General features: G+C 39.5%; 1 pseudogene; it reads left to right on the top strand.

Moving 5' to 3' along the window:
• The first annotated feature begins 1,007 nt into the window (after positions 1-1,007).
• The window catches only part of LOC101546872 (guanylate-binding protein 7-like), a 40,768-nt pseudogene continuing 26,506 nt past the window's right edge, over positions 1,008-15,269 (top strand).

Raw genomic sequence — 15,269 nt, 5'->3', positions numbered from 1 at the left:
GAAGTGCTCTCGCACTTACTCTTTTTGTGCTCAATTATCTGATTTTGGATGACTCAGGGAATTCGGCTGCAGACCGCCATGTGGCCCCTCCCCGCACTCCACCTCTGCTGGTTAAGTGGAAGGACACTATTGATAATACCTGGAAGGGTCCTGACCCTGCCCTGATCAAATCGAGAGGCGCGGTGTGCGTCTTTCCACAAGAAGCCGCGCAGCCTTTCTGGGTCCCTGAAAGATTGACACGGGCCCTGAAACAGGCTACCCCGACTGAGGAGGCGGTTGACACCGAGTCCGCAGAATGCTCCAGGGTGAACCCCTGAGAGGGATTCTCTCTTTTCTTCTTACAGAGAACATGCGGCTCGTCGTCCGGTGCCGACCCTGCGGGTTTGCAATGATGATCCTGCTGCTGACTGTGCAACCGATGGAGGCCGGATTGGGCCGGCCGGCTGACCCTACACGCCTCCTACAACAGCTGTATGGGACCCCGTGCAACTGTCAGGGAGGACAATCTTCGGTGACCCCAACGAGCTACACGCAAACCGTGGACTGTGGGACTCTGACTATATATCTCGCCACGCGGCCCAGTGCTCGGTGCGGGCTAACCCAGTTTTGGCAGTGCGTGCCCAAGCCTACTTTTATAAATAAGGGGGATCCCTGTCCTCAAAACTGTCAAGTGGTAGACCAGATGAATGCCATGTGTTATACCAGCTATTCTGAATGTACCCTAGGAGGAAAGAGGTATTTTACTGCAAAGCCCCATATGTCCTACGAGGGAACGCTCGGGGGTGACTGGTCAGTCGTCCCCTCCAGCAGAGGGAACCCTAAGTATGCTGCTGCCTCATGCACGGCCCCAGTGGGCAAAGATGCCTGCTGGCCCACGCGTGCCCCCTTGCATGTCACTGACGGGGGTCCCTCCGATGTGGCTCGGGAAAGGGAGGTGGGACAGCAGATTCAGCAACTGATTTTGGCTCTCTATCCCCAAATTTAATACGCAATGCGGAGAGTGTACCATGACGTGGAAACCGCTTGATGCTATGTTGGTTGATTGCATTTCTGATTTTGTTTTGATGGTTGTATTTTTGATTGTTGTTTTGATTATTTGCTTTTACCTGTGTTATAGCTGACTGCTGCCTGGTGCCCCAATCCTCTGACGGGGGCTCGGACTCGTTGGGCTCCCGCTATCCCCCTCTATCTTGCGCTCATGGCTCCTGCTCTGGGAGCAGCCCTTGCACGCTCGGAGCCACAAGGGCTCATTGCACGAGTACGGGTGCTCCCGAGTATTCTCCCTGAGAAGGGTGTCAGGCCGGAGAGCACTGCACTGAGTTGGCCCCCGACTCAGGGTGGTGAGCCACTTGCATAGGGCCGCCGTCGGATTTTGCCCTGCCTGGAAGTGAGGACGGTGGGACAGGTGGAGCCTTGGCGCGACCTGATGGGGACGTGCGGAGGCCTCCTCAGTCCCTTGTAATACAGGCAGTGGTGACTGCCACCCCCTTCTACCAACAGGATGGCTCCATAAATAAAGACATAAGGGGGAGATGTAGGGAGCCAGAGCACATTGCGCATGCGTGGCGGCCATGACAGAATGACCTCATATGGGGTGATTGGCGAGAGCCAATAGATGAGCACCACGTCAGAGGCGGGGCAACCAGGCTATATAAGGACTGCCGTTACCCGGGTTGTGGTTCTTTCTCTTCGTGAGTTAACTAAATAAACGGTTGCAGAAGGATCCTCAACCCGTGTCGTCTCACTCTTTGCTGGCGAAGGGAAATCGCGACGCGGGCAACGAACACTAAGCAGTGTATTAGTCTACAACAGCATAGGGACCATCAACTCCCAAGTCATGGAACAGCTACAGTATCCTTTCAAAAATAAAACCACCATATTTAACTGAATCTATGGAAATGGCAACTTACCCCATTTCTTCTTTTCCATAGCCTGACATTACTTTTTTAATTATTTATTTATTTTCTATTAGTGAATCACCGAGAGGGTACAGTTACAGATTTACATATTTTCGTGCTTGTGTTTCAGTCATACAATGCTTGAACACCCATCCCTCCACCAGTGCCCATTCTCCACCACCAATGATCCCAGTAACTCTCCCACACCCCCATCCATGCCCCCACACCCCACCCCACCTCTGTGACAGGGCATTGCCTTTTGTTCGCTCTCTCCTTTTGGGTGTTGTGGTTTGCAATAGAGGTATTGAGTGGCCATCATGTTCAATCTATAGTCTACTTTCCCAAGTAGACTATATCGCCTGTCCTATCCCAAGCGGGTCTTCCAACAACATTTTACTTGGTGTTCTCTTCTCTCTCTGAGCTGCCTTTTCCCAGATCATGTGAGACCAGCTTCCAAGCCGTGGAGCAAACCTCCTGGTCCTTATTTCTACTATTTTTGGGTGTTAGTCTCCTACTCTGTTATTTTATATTCCACAGATGAGTGCAATCTTTTTATGTCTGTCTCTCTCTTCCTGACTCATTTCACTTATCATGATACTGTCCACGCTGATACACTTATATGCAAAGTTCATGACTTCATCTTTTCTAACAACAGCATACTATTCCATTGTGTAGATGTACTAAAGTTTCTTTAACCAGTCATCTGTTCTCGGGCACTTGGGTTTTTTTTTCCAGATTCTGGCTATTGTAAACAGTGCTGTGATGAACATACAAGTGCAGATGTCATTCCGACTATACTTTTTTGTCTCTCCAAGATATATTCCCAGAAGTGGTATTGCTGGGTCAAATGGGAGCTCAATTTCTAATTTTTTGAAAAGCGTTCATATTGTTTTCCGAAAGTAGCCCGACATTTTTAAGGAGAAAGAAAAGCAGAGCAATGGGGTATTTTTAAGTCTGATTTTGGGGTAGGATCTGGAAACCGTTGTAGGGCATTTCTCATTCCTTAACTAACAATTCAGCTACATAGTTGAATTAGCAAACCAAATCAGAACAAACTCTTGTCCAAGTACTGAAGAATAGACGGATTCAGCAGAGTTTGTAACTTTCTTTCCAGACTTTATTTGGGCTTTACAGGATTTCAAGTTGAAGTTGGAATTAGATGGATGGAGTATCACTGAAGATGAGTACCTGGAGAATGCTTTGAAATTGGTTCAAGGTATAAGTGCATGTTCTCGGTGATATAAATTTCAGTAGAAAGTGGCATCAACTAAGCCTGTCATTCAGCAATTGACACATACTTTATTTGAGATTGGAGTGAAGTTGATGTAATGGTGATTATTGCATGACAAGTGGGTACTCTCTCAGGTATCATTATTAAGCCAGAGCTTAAGTACACTGAATAAATTTAGAATCTATTAGTGGACAAGTATCTGTTTTAAAAATCATGGCAATGGGGCTGGAGCAATAGCACAGCGGGTAGGGCATTTGCCTTGCATGTGGCCAACCCGCATCCCTGAGCGCCGCCAGGAGTAATTCCTGAGTGCAAAGCCAGGAGTAACCCCTGTGCATCGCCAGGTGTGACCCAAAAATAAATAAATAAATAAATAATGAAAGTCATGGCAATAAAAATGAGGAATAAAACCAAAGCTAAAAATTCCTGACACTTAAATGTTTGTGTTACTAATTAAATTGAAATGTTCTTCACTTGAGAGAAAAATGTTCATCAACTTGGATAAATTAAATACAGAATCAAAATGTTTCCAAATACCCTAAATGTTTAAATATATTTTATGCAATTTACTAGCTTGATTAATTACATCCTTCATATAAAGATACATATATCAGCAAATGGTCATGAATATTTTGTGTTTTGATGGCTTGGAGTGGGGGCCCTGCTAGTAGTGTTCAGGGCATACTCCTGATGCTGTGCTCAGGGATCACTCCTGGCAAGACTCTGAGGGACATATGTGGTACTGGGGATCAAACCCAGGTCAGTTGCATGCAATGTACCCACTGTACTACTGGTCCTGCTCCAAAGGAGAATAATGATTCCAAGAATGTGAGATTCTTTGTAGAGAGATAGAAGAAAGATCTAAAGAAAATATAAGACAAGCACTGCTCACTACACTATCACTCCACTCCCCAGAGAAGAATATTTTTTAAAATTTTGAACCAACATAATTTTGAACCAATCATTCAACAAGCATCTAGTATGGTACACATGATACTAGGGTTAACAAAGTAATCTAAAGTATCTATACTTTTGATACATATTTCTGCTTCATACCCCAAATACTATTTCCTTCACTTCTAGTTCTGCACAAAAGTTCAATGACGTTCCAGTATCTTGAGTAGGTTAGCATAAAGTTGTATTATATGATTAAATAGGTATATATTTACAAGTAGCAAAACCACAGTGACATAAAGATTCCTTATAAGTGAAATCTTTATTCCCCTGATAGAAGGATTTTCTTCCAGTGATTACTTTTTTGTTTTCCATTTCTACAGGTGAGGATTCAAAAACTCAAAACTTGAATGATTCTAAAGAGTGTATTAGGAAGTTCTTCACCAAACGAAAATGCTTTGTTTTTATACAACCCACAAAAGATGATGATCTATTGATCAATCTTGAGAAAGCATCAGAAAGCCAACTGGAATTGGATTTCCGGGAGCAATCTCAAAATTTCTGTTCTTATATCTTCACAAATGCAAAACCCAAGACCCTAAAGGGGGGAATCATTGTCAAAGGGAATGGTGAGTCTCTTTCATTACTACAATCTCTTTGTGATTTACTGTGTACCGAAAAGCTATTATTGCTCCCTGAATTTTGTTTACTTCCCTTTCTGTTATGCAAAGACAGAGGTTAATAACATACACATAAACATGTACTTCTCTTTTTCTAAAATGTTTGAAACTTTGAACACTGGATTTATAGTGTTCATAATACCGTAGTTTCAGGCATTCGATGTTCCAACAACGATCCCTCCACCAGTGTTCTCAGTTACCCACCCGCCACCCAATCATGGCCCCTTAGCAGACACAAGATAATTTATTTTATATTGTTTATTGCAACAAAATGGCAAATGAAATTATCAAAAAATAGATCCATAAAGAAAATTTGTGAAAATTGTTATATCTCAGAGTAGGTGTTATTAAAATTATTGTCTGAGGATTTACTTAACAAGTTGAACCTTCTGTGTTATTCTTTTTGCTCATTGAGCTTAGTGGGCTTCTATGCAACTTTCCCATCAAATTTTCTGTGCTTCTACTAGCTGTCCCAATTGTGAAATTTGGAAGTGTCACACAGTCACATATATCGATGTTTGGGTATGTGCTGCTGGGACTTTTGGCAGAGTAGGCAGTCAGCCTGCCCTCATTCCAAGAAGGCCCCAGAGTCCTCAATTCAGAGACCAGTCTACCTGGGATGACTCACTGTCTTGAAGTCTCTTCAAGAATGATATCTACTTCTTCAGTTCTCTACTGACTGGTTTATACCTCCTAAACTAACACACCAATGACCCAAGCATAAACTGCAGTAAAGATAAAAATCTTTGTGATGAAGTGTCATATGAGATAAGTTCTCCCAGTGAGAATACATATGATATTTTATGAATTTTACAGCAAGAAAATAATCATAGTGACATTGAATATCTGAAACTTCATAAAATTTGGGAGAAAAATTATGGTATAAAATCTTATACACAGGTTTGTTACATGGCTAGACAACCTTAGCAGAAATAATATTCCATGTTGAGGTGGGTTTATCTTTGACTTTGTATGTTTGTATCACTTTCATGAGATTTGGGTGATTTTGCTATAAGAGACTTCATCTTTTCTATTGAGTGTGCATCAACAAATATTATAATTTGCTTAAATATAGAAAAATTCATTTTATTCATTTCAATAGTAAAAGTGTTATAGTAATTCTTTGGAAATGTTGGTGATAAATTTGAGAAAAGAGAGTGTAAGAGTGTAAGTGGACCATATAGTGTTATTATAAGAAAAGTGTTTCACAACAAAATGGGAGACTAATACCCAAGAATAGCAGAAATAACTACCAGATTTGCTCCATGGCTTGGAAGCTGTCCTCCCATGCTGGGGGAAAAGGCCGTTCAGATAGAGAAGGGAACACCAAGTAAAATGTGGTGGGAAGACCTGCTGGGATGGGAGAGGTGTGCTCAAAGCATAGACCGAACATGATGACCACCCAATAACTCCATTGCTCACCACAACACCCAAAAGGAGAGAGAGAACAGGGGGAATGCCCTGCCACAGAGGCCGGGTGGGGGGGATGGGGTGGGGGAGGAGGGATGATGGGGTCATCAGTGGAGAACGGGCACTGGTGGAGGGATGGGTACTCAAGCTGTGTATGACTGAAACACAAGCACGAGAATATGTAAATCTGTATCTGTACACTCACGGTAATTCATTAATTAAAAAAAAATTTAAATAAAATATAATAATAATAAAATTGTCTCTGAAGAAAAAAAAGAAAGAAAAGTGATTCAGAGAAGAATAAGGAGGAGGAGAAAGGATGAAAACCAGGATATAAATAGTTGATGAGAAGAAAGAGGAGAAAATAAATATTTTCAATAAATATTTTGTGCTTTTACAAAAGCTGATATATAATGATTTTAAACCAATAACAGAGCTCTCATGTCATTCAGGACTGGCTGTTCTGGTTGAATCCTATGTGAATGCTATCAACAGTGGGAATGTTCATTGTTTGGAAAATGCAGTGGCAATCCTAGCCCAGCAGAAGAATCCAATGGCTGTGCAGAAGGCCGTTGACCACTACAGTGAGCAAATGGTCCAGCAAGTGCAGTTTCCCACAGAATCACTTCAGGACCTGTTAGAAGTGCATGCAGCCTGTAAGAGGGAGGCCATTGCAATCTTTATGGAGCGCTCCTTCAAGGATGACGATAGGAAGTTCCAGAAAGCTTTCGGTAATATATACCAACCTTTAACCTTCCTGACTTCTAGCTCTCTAGAATGATGCCTAAATTTCCCCATAATGGCTCTATAGTTACTGTTTTTCCAATTGTAGAAAGAGTTTTAATTCTTTTGATAGGACTCCATAAGCAACAATCATTTCTTATTTTGAAGAGTGGGGTCACTGAACTCTATTGTATAAAAACAAACTATCATGTGTGTGGCAATTTAAAACAACACAAATTTGTTACCTCACAGTTCTTCTGGTGAGATTAGGTACCATATGTATAGGTATAGTGTTACATGAGCTGAAAACAACAAAACTATTATACATATGCAGGTTCTATCCTCATGCCAAAAATAGTGCACTAAATCCTTTTTTTTGTAATCTTTCTTTACACATTTTCTGTGAATCATCTTGAAAAAATTGCATTTATTTAAAAGGCTCATATTGTTAACTAGTGTAACTGGATATCTTTCATTTTCTAAAATCCATATCTCTCATATGATAGACCTAAAAACAAAATTAACATTCACAGTATCCATAAACCAGTGACTATACCGATTGTGCATACCTGGGGAAAGAACTTTTGCAGTATATTATAATCTATATACCATAACAACCTTCACTGAATATTTAACTTTAAGTCTCCCGCTGAACATTCATCATATTACATAAACCTATCTGTTAATACAAAAGAAAGCCCAATAAAGGCTGTAATATAAAAGTACAATATATAGGTACTAACCTATATAGCTTATAAACTTCTAAAAATATTAGTTCCTAATTATTTTCACAATCAAACTTTCAACAAAGAATTCATGAAGGGTGCAGTTCTTTTCAGAGACCACTGAACATTGAGAAGTTGGTTTGCTATGTATGTATTTTTATAATAGAAACCCAAATTTGCAAAGGGAAGTCTAATAACAGCTACATTTAACTTTGCATTTATAATTGTTCATGGATTAATTACTACTATCCTACATTCATCCTAAAATAGCTGTACTATTATGAATAAATATACTATTTTGTCATAATACAAATATGTTATTAGGTATATTTCAAATTTAAAGTTTCTGATATAGTAGATTTTAAAGATTCCTATCAAAAGGACAAAACTTCTTTTATCACATAAAAGCTTTTAAATTTAATATGGTACCTTTGTTGTTGTTGTTGTTGTTGTTGTTGCTGTCTTTGCCAATGGAATCATATTATTAGGAGGATGAAAAATACCTGAGGTTCATATCCTATAGAGTTCTGCCTGTCTTCCTCAATGAAGTTTATGAATTCTTATATAATCTGGAGATCTTCTATGAACTTTGAATTAACTGTGTATGGTGTGACATATGGATATAGCTTTATTATTTTGCATCTGACTTCAGTTTCCCTATCCCATTTTTTGAAGACACTTTTCTTATTCCACTTCATGTCAGTTTCTTCATTGTCACTGATTAGCGGTCCATAAATCTGAGGCCTTATACTGGGCATTTAATTTAATGAAAAACTAAATTAAATTTAATGAAAATCTATTGGTTTTTCATTTTCTCATGATTACAGTGTCATGTTGTTTTGATTTCTTTTAATAGTGACTTAGAATTTTAAATGTAAAAGTCTTTAATATCCTTTATTAAGTTGATTCCTAGGTATTTGCTGTTTAGGAAACAAAATGGCATTATTTAAATTTCTTGAAATTAAATTGTATTTGTAAAATTTACTTCTCGTCTATTTCATTATTAGCAAACAAAATGCAACCTGTTTTTTTTTTGTAGCTTGATTTTGAAAACTACTAACTTGCTGCATTCACGTATTGTTTCCAAGAATTTTCTAATAGTGTCTATAGGGTCTCATGTGTATATTTTCCTGGCATCTGCACATAGTCACAGTTTAATTTGTTTTTCAGTTTGGAAACAGACAAATTTTTGTCATAACTGAGACTAAAGCAAGAATTCAATTAACAGACCATTACAGTTCTCTGTTAGGTAATCAGTTTGATTTTTCCAAGAAAATTAGAATTGGACTTTCCCTACTAATAGATTATTTCCATTCTATTTTTCCACATCTTCCTGGAAGACTATTATAGAGGGAAAAAAAAAGAGGCCTGCTTGCTGAAAAATGAGGAGGCATCTCTCAAATACTGCCAGGATGAACTTAGAAAGATTTCAAGAACTCTGGTGGAAAGTGTTTCAAAAAAAATTTCTTTGTACCTGGAGGACACAACCTCTACATAGCAGTGAAGAACAAAGTTGAACAGGACTATGCATTGGTACCCAAGAAAGGAGTTAAGGTATGTAAAAAATGAAAGTGGGAAAAAGAGTAGATAGGAGTCAGCAGGTCATTGTCATTTCTTTTGACAATTAAAACATAAGATCATAACAGAGAAAGAATAACATAATAATTTATCTATACTGTTTTACATTTTTAAAATGTAGTCAGTTACTCTTGAATACACTGGAAATTTTATTCTAAGTTTAAGAGTTATTATAAGAACTCTAGATGAGAGTAGTACTTTGAATAAGAAAATAATTCAATAGTATTTTGTTTGAAGATATGTAATTGAAGAAACAAAATAATAATTAAGAAGTTATAATCTTACAGAATAACCCCATAACATGTAGAGTATCACTTGTATCATTTGTCATCCCATTGCTCATCGATTTGCTCAAGTGGGCCAGTAACGTCTCCATTCATCCCTGTAGCATGCTATTGTAGCCCAAGGGCGTCTGCTCACTCCAGGAACACGAAGACCCTCAAACTGTTGTCAGGGCCTTGACAAAGAAGTCTATCTGTAGGTGGGCAGCCACGTGGACTTTTGACGTCCCGTGGAATCCAGTCGGTAACAGCTCTAATCCAGCGGTCATTTCTGAATCACATTACTTGTCCAGCCCACCTGATTTTTGACACCTTGGCAAATGAGACAGTGTCCCTGATTCTTGATCGTCAATGGAGGTCAGAACTAGATTCCTTCTCTCACTTGAGTGAAACGTGATATTCCAAGCAGAGCTCTTTCGATTCCTCTTTGGGAAAACCAAATAGTGTTTTTATCCTGTTTGCATATGGCCCAGGTCTCTGAGGTGTATGTTAGTGCAAGAAAAACTGTGAAGTCCCACTTCTTCAATGCTCTTGAAGATATCCATTCCACTCTCTTCCTCCTGAGCAGCACAGGTGCCACATCATTCGTCATGTTGAGTTCTTGACCCAGGTACACATAGCTGCTGCATTCGGAGATATTTGTTCCATTGAGAGCAAATGGAACGTCAGGAACTAGTCCGTTTCTCATATTCTTTGTCTTTGTGAGATTCGGCTGCAGTCTGACCTTTCCACACTCAAGGTTGAACTCGGCCAGCATTCATACCACTTGGCTAATGTTTGGTGTTATTAGAACAATGTCACAAGCGAACTGGAGGTGGTATAGTTGCCGACCACCTATCTTCACTTCACCATTCCTTCCCATTCCTGTTATCTCATGATGTTCTTGAGGGTGGCACTGAAGAGTTTCGGTGAAATGCTATCGCCCTGCTGAACCCTTCTCTTTATGCCAATGATCATTTCCTTGTAGAATGTGAGATCCTTGTGGTGAATCCATAATACAGCTTGCAGAGGATCCTGATGTACTGTTTGAATGCCTTGTCCAGTAGGGCTTCAATGATCACTTCAGTCTCAACAGAATCAAAGGCCTTCTTTAAATCAATGAATGTTAGACAGAGCAGCATCTTGAATTGTCATGAACCTCAATAAGCATGGTCACCATGTGGATATAGTTAATTATGCTGAATTCTTTACAGAACCCAGCTTGTTCTCATGGTTGTCCTTCACCTAGTTTTGCCAATCCTATTCAAGATCACTCAAGTGAATAACTTGTAGACTACAGGAAATAGGCAGATCAGGCAATAGTTGCCAATGTTGTGGATGTCTCCCTTCTCGTACAACAGAATGGTCCTGCAGGTTTTCCATTGGGATGGAACCTTGCATTCAGACAGGTAGCGTGTGAAGAGAAGAGCCAGTGTATTGACGAGTACTGGTGGCAGATTCTTCAGTTGCTTGGGTCTGACCTTGTCTGGACTGGGTGCTGTACGCTTCTTTACTGATGAAATGATGTGTCGATGTTAAAAGAGCATGTATGGTAAAAAGAAAAAATAGGGAGGCAATTAACAGATGGTTATTCAAAGATAACAGAGCCTTAGAAATGGACTACGAACATGAACTTACCATGGAAAAGGATAGAGGGCATTTGGTTGACAGAGGAACATTCTGGTGCAGAGTGTGATGTCAGAACATTGTATTTTTTATTATTTTATTTATTTTTAAACATTGTATAAATGGTGAAAATATCATTTAAACACTATTATAAAAAGTGTTTTTATTAAAATGTTATTTAAACATTATTTAAACACTGTGGTTTGCAAAGTTGTTTATGATATAGTTGTTTTGGGCATTTAATGTTCCAACACCAATCCCACCACCAGTATGACCTTCTCTCCACCATTGTCCCCAGTTTCCCACTCAATCCCAAAGCTTTCCTCTTTAACAAGCACAAAGCAAATTATTTTATATTGCTTGTTGCAACAAAATGGCATATGGAATTTTTAAAAAATGCTTCAGCAAAAGAAAATTTGTGAAAATTGTTTTAACAGTGGAGTTATTGAAGTCATTGTCTGAGGATTTACAGAGATTTTGTTGCAGTTCAGCTTTCTATTACTGATTTTCTTTATTGCACTTAGCTGAATTCTATGTTACTTTCAAGTCTAATTTGCTATGTTCTACTGAGATGTCTGTATCATGGAATTTGGAGGTGTTACAGGCTAAATATAAAGTCATGCACTCCATGAACTCCAAAATCTATAGGACTGGGGTAATCCTCAGCATCTCCCCTCAGGGTGGGTGTGGGGTAATAGTTTTAAGCTGGAAGACCAGGGTACCTTAGAGTTACATTGGATTAGCTCCTCTTCCAAGATTAGTAATGAAGCTGTGAAGCTGGGCATTGTTTACATGGTGGAGACTGTGGGATGTGGAGGTCCTTGCTAGGGCTTCCAGCAATGGGTAGGGGAGGCTGTTCACCCCCATTCCAAGAAAATCCCAATATTTCCAGTCCCAAAACTGGTGTACCTGAGTTTCATTGAATGGCATCTCTGTAGAGATTAGTTGTGAAGCATTGAAGGAGGGCTGCTTGCATGGCATCAGCTGTGGGGTGTGGATGCAACTATGGGGCTGATGCAGAGCAGAGAATCACCCCAGGCCCCTCCTGAGGGAAACCGAGTTTTCTGTCCAAAGATTAATGTACCCATGAGTTTTAGTGGCTTGACTTGCATCTCTTCCAAGATTAGTCATGAAGCAATAAAGCTGGATTGTTATTTACATAGAATTTTTTAAATTTTTTAAATTTATTTATTAGTGAGTCACAGTGAGGGTACAGTTACAGATTTATACATTTACATGCTCATGTTTCCCTCATACAAAGTTCAAGAACCCATCCCTTCACCAGTGCCCATTCTCCACCACAAATAAACCCAGCATCCCTCCCACCCCCCCAATCCCATCTCCCCCCACGCCCCCTGCCACTGCGGCAGGGTATTCCCTTTTGTTCTCTGTCTCTAATTAGGTGTTGTGGTTTGCAATAAAGGTGTTGAGTGGCCATTGTGTTCAGTCTCTAGTCTACATTCAGCACGCTTCACCCTTCCCCTGCGTGTCCTCCAACCACATTTTGCTTGGTGTTCCCTTCTCTATCTGAGCTGCCTTTTTCCCAGAATGTGAGGCCAGCTTCCAAGCCATGGATTCAACCTCCTGGTAATTATTTCTACTATTCTTGGGAGTTAGTCTCCTACTCTATTATTCTATATTCCACAGATGAGTGCAATCTTACTATGTCTGTCCCTCTCTTTCTGACTCATTTCACTTAGCATGATACTTTGCATGCTGATCCACTTATAAGTGCAATATCCACTTATATATGCAAACTTCATGACCTCGTTTTTTCTAACAGCTGCATAGTATTCCATTGTATAGATGTGCCAAAGTTTCTTCAACCAGTCATCTGTTTTAGGGCACTCGGGTTTTTTTCCAGATTCTGGCTATTGTAAATAACGCTGCGATGAACATATGAGTGCAGATGTCATTTCGACTATACTTTTTTTGCTTCTCTGGGATATACTCCCAGCAATGGTATTGCTGGGTCAAATGGGAGCTCAACCTTTAGTTTTTTGAGGATCGTCCATATTGTTTTCCAAAAGGGCTGAACTAGCCGGCATTCCCACCAGCAGTGTAGAAGGGTCCCTTTCTTCCCACATCCTCTCCAACAGCAGTTGCTTTTGTTCTTTTGGATGCATGCTAGTCTCTGTGGTGTGACGTGGTATCTCATGGTTGTTTTGATCTGCATCTCCCTGATGATTAGTGACGTAGAGCACTTTTTTGTGTGCCTTTTGGCCATTCGTATCTCTTCCTTGGGAAAGTTTCTGTTCATTTCTTCGCCCCATTTTCTGATGGGGTTGGATGTTTTCTTCTTGTAGAGTTCAACCAGTGCTTTATATACCATTGATATTAACCCCTTATCTGATGGGTATTGTGTAAATATCCTTTCCCATTCTGTAGATAGTCTTTGTATTCTGGTCACTGTATCTTTTGCGCTGCAGAAGCTTTTTAGTTTAATGTAGTCCCATTTGTTGATCTCTGTTTCCACTTGGTTGGCCAGTTGCATTACATAGAACTTACGAAATTTTATCATTAACTTTTTTGTAATCACAGTGCTTGAAATTGTTTAAAAATTGAAGTTTAAGATTTTTACCTGAAGAGGACCAAAAGTGTTTAAATAGGTACAATAGGATAATGTTTACTATTAAATCAAATATTATCATGGTAATCATGATTATTATGGTGGTGCCAGAAGCAATGTTGATAATGATAGCTGACGTTTATTAAGTAGTTTTTTCCTAACTAAAAATTACTACATGTTGTGTATTGGTAACCATTTATTTTTCAACATACTATTATTTCTTTTATTTTTTCACAACTAACAAGTGTAATGTACAAAAAAATTAATGTTTCCAACAGCGGTGGCTTTTGTTCTTTTGGATGTGTTCCAGTCTCTGTGGTGTGAGGCGTTATCTCATGGTTGTTTTGATCTGCACACATCCAAAAGAACAAAAGTAACCGCTGTTGGAGAGGATGTTGGGAGAAAGGGACCTTTCTACACTGCTGGTGGAAAAGCCAACTGGTTCAGCCCTTTTGGAAAACAATATGGACGCTTTTAAAAAAATTAAAAATTGAGCTCCCATTTGACCCAGCAATACCACTTCTGGGAATTAGCAAAAAAGTATAGTCGAAATGACATCTGAACTTATTTGTTCATCCCAGTACTTTTAACAATAGCCAGAATCAGGAAAAAAACTCAAGTGGCCTAGAACAGACGACTAGTTAAAGAAATTTTGGTAGATCTATACAATGGAATATTATGCAGCTGTTAGAAAAAATGAAGTCATGAATTTCGAATATAAGCGGATCAGCATGGAAAGTATCATGCTAAGTGAAATGACTCAGAAATAGAGAGACAGACATAGAAAGATTGCACTCATCTGTGGAATATAAAAAAAACAGAGTAGGAGACTAACACCCAAGAATAGTAGAATTAAGTACCAATGGGTTGGCTCCATGGCTTGCAATCTGACCTCACATGCTGGGGGAAAAGTCAGCTCAGATAGAGAAGAGAACACCAAGTAAAATGTGGTTTGAGACCACGCGCGGGAAGGGAGATGTGTGCTGAAAGTAGACTAGAGACTGAACACAATGGCCACTCAATACCCGTATTGCAAACCAAACACCCAATTGGAGAGAGAAAACAAAAGGGTTTATATAAAACAATTTAGAATAAGGTTTTATATGAAAAGGATTTATACAACCGCATATATTTTTATATAATCTTATATATAAAACTTTATTAAACCTTTTTTAATAAGAAAAAACCTCCAACTCCATCAAAAATGGGGAGAAAAAATGAAAAAATGTTTCCTCAAAAAAGAAATACAAATGACCAAAAGGCATATGAAAAAATGCTCCATATCCCTAGTCATCAAAGAGATGCAAATCAAAACAGCAATGAGATATCATCTCATACCACAGAGAATGGCACACATTCAAAGGAACAAAAGCAACCAGTGCTGGTGTGGATGTGGGGGGAAAGAAATGCTCCTTCACTGTTGGTGGGAATGCAGACTGGTCCAGCCTTTCTGGAAAACAATATGGACAGTCCTTCAAAAACTAGAAATTGAGCTTCCATATGACCCCGCAATACCACTTTTGGGAATATATCCTGAGGATGCAAAAAAGCACAGTAGAAATGACATCTGTACCTGTATATTCACTGCAGCACTGTTTACAATAGCCAAAATATGGAAGCAACACGAGTGACCTAGAACAGATGACTGGTTAAAGAAACTTTGGTACATCTACAC

The sequence above is a fragment of the Sorex araneus genome, chromosome 5 (genome assembly GCF_027595985.1).
Source record: "Sorex araneus isolate mSorAra2 chromosome 5, mSorAra2.pri, whole genome shotgun sequence".
NCBI classification, from domain to species: Eukaryota; Metazoa; Chordata; class Mammalia; order Eulipotyphla; family Soricidae; genus Sorex; species Sorex araneus.
This window is presented reverse-complemented; position numbering and strand designations above follow the sequence as displayed.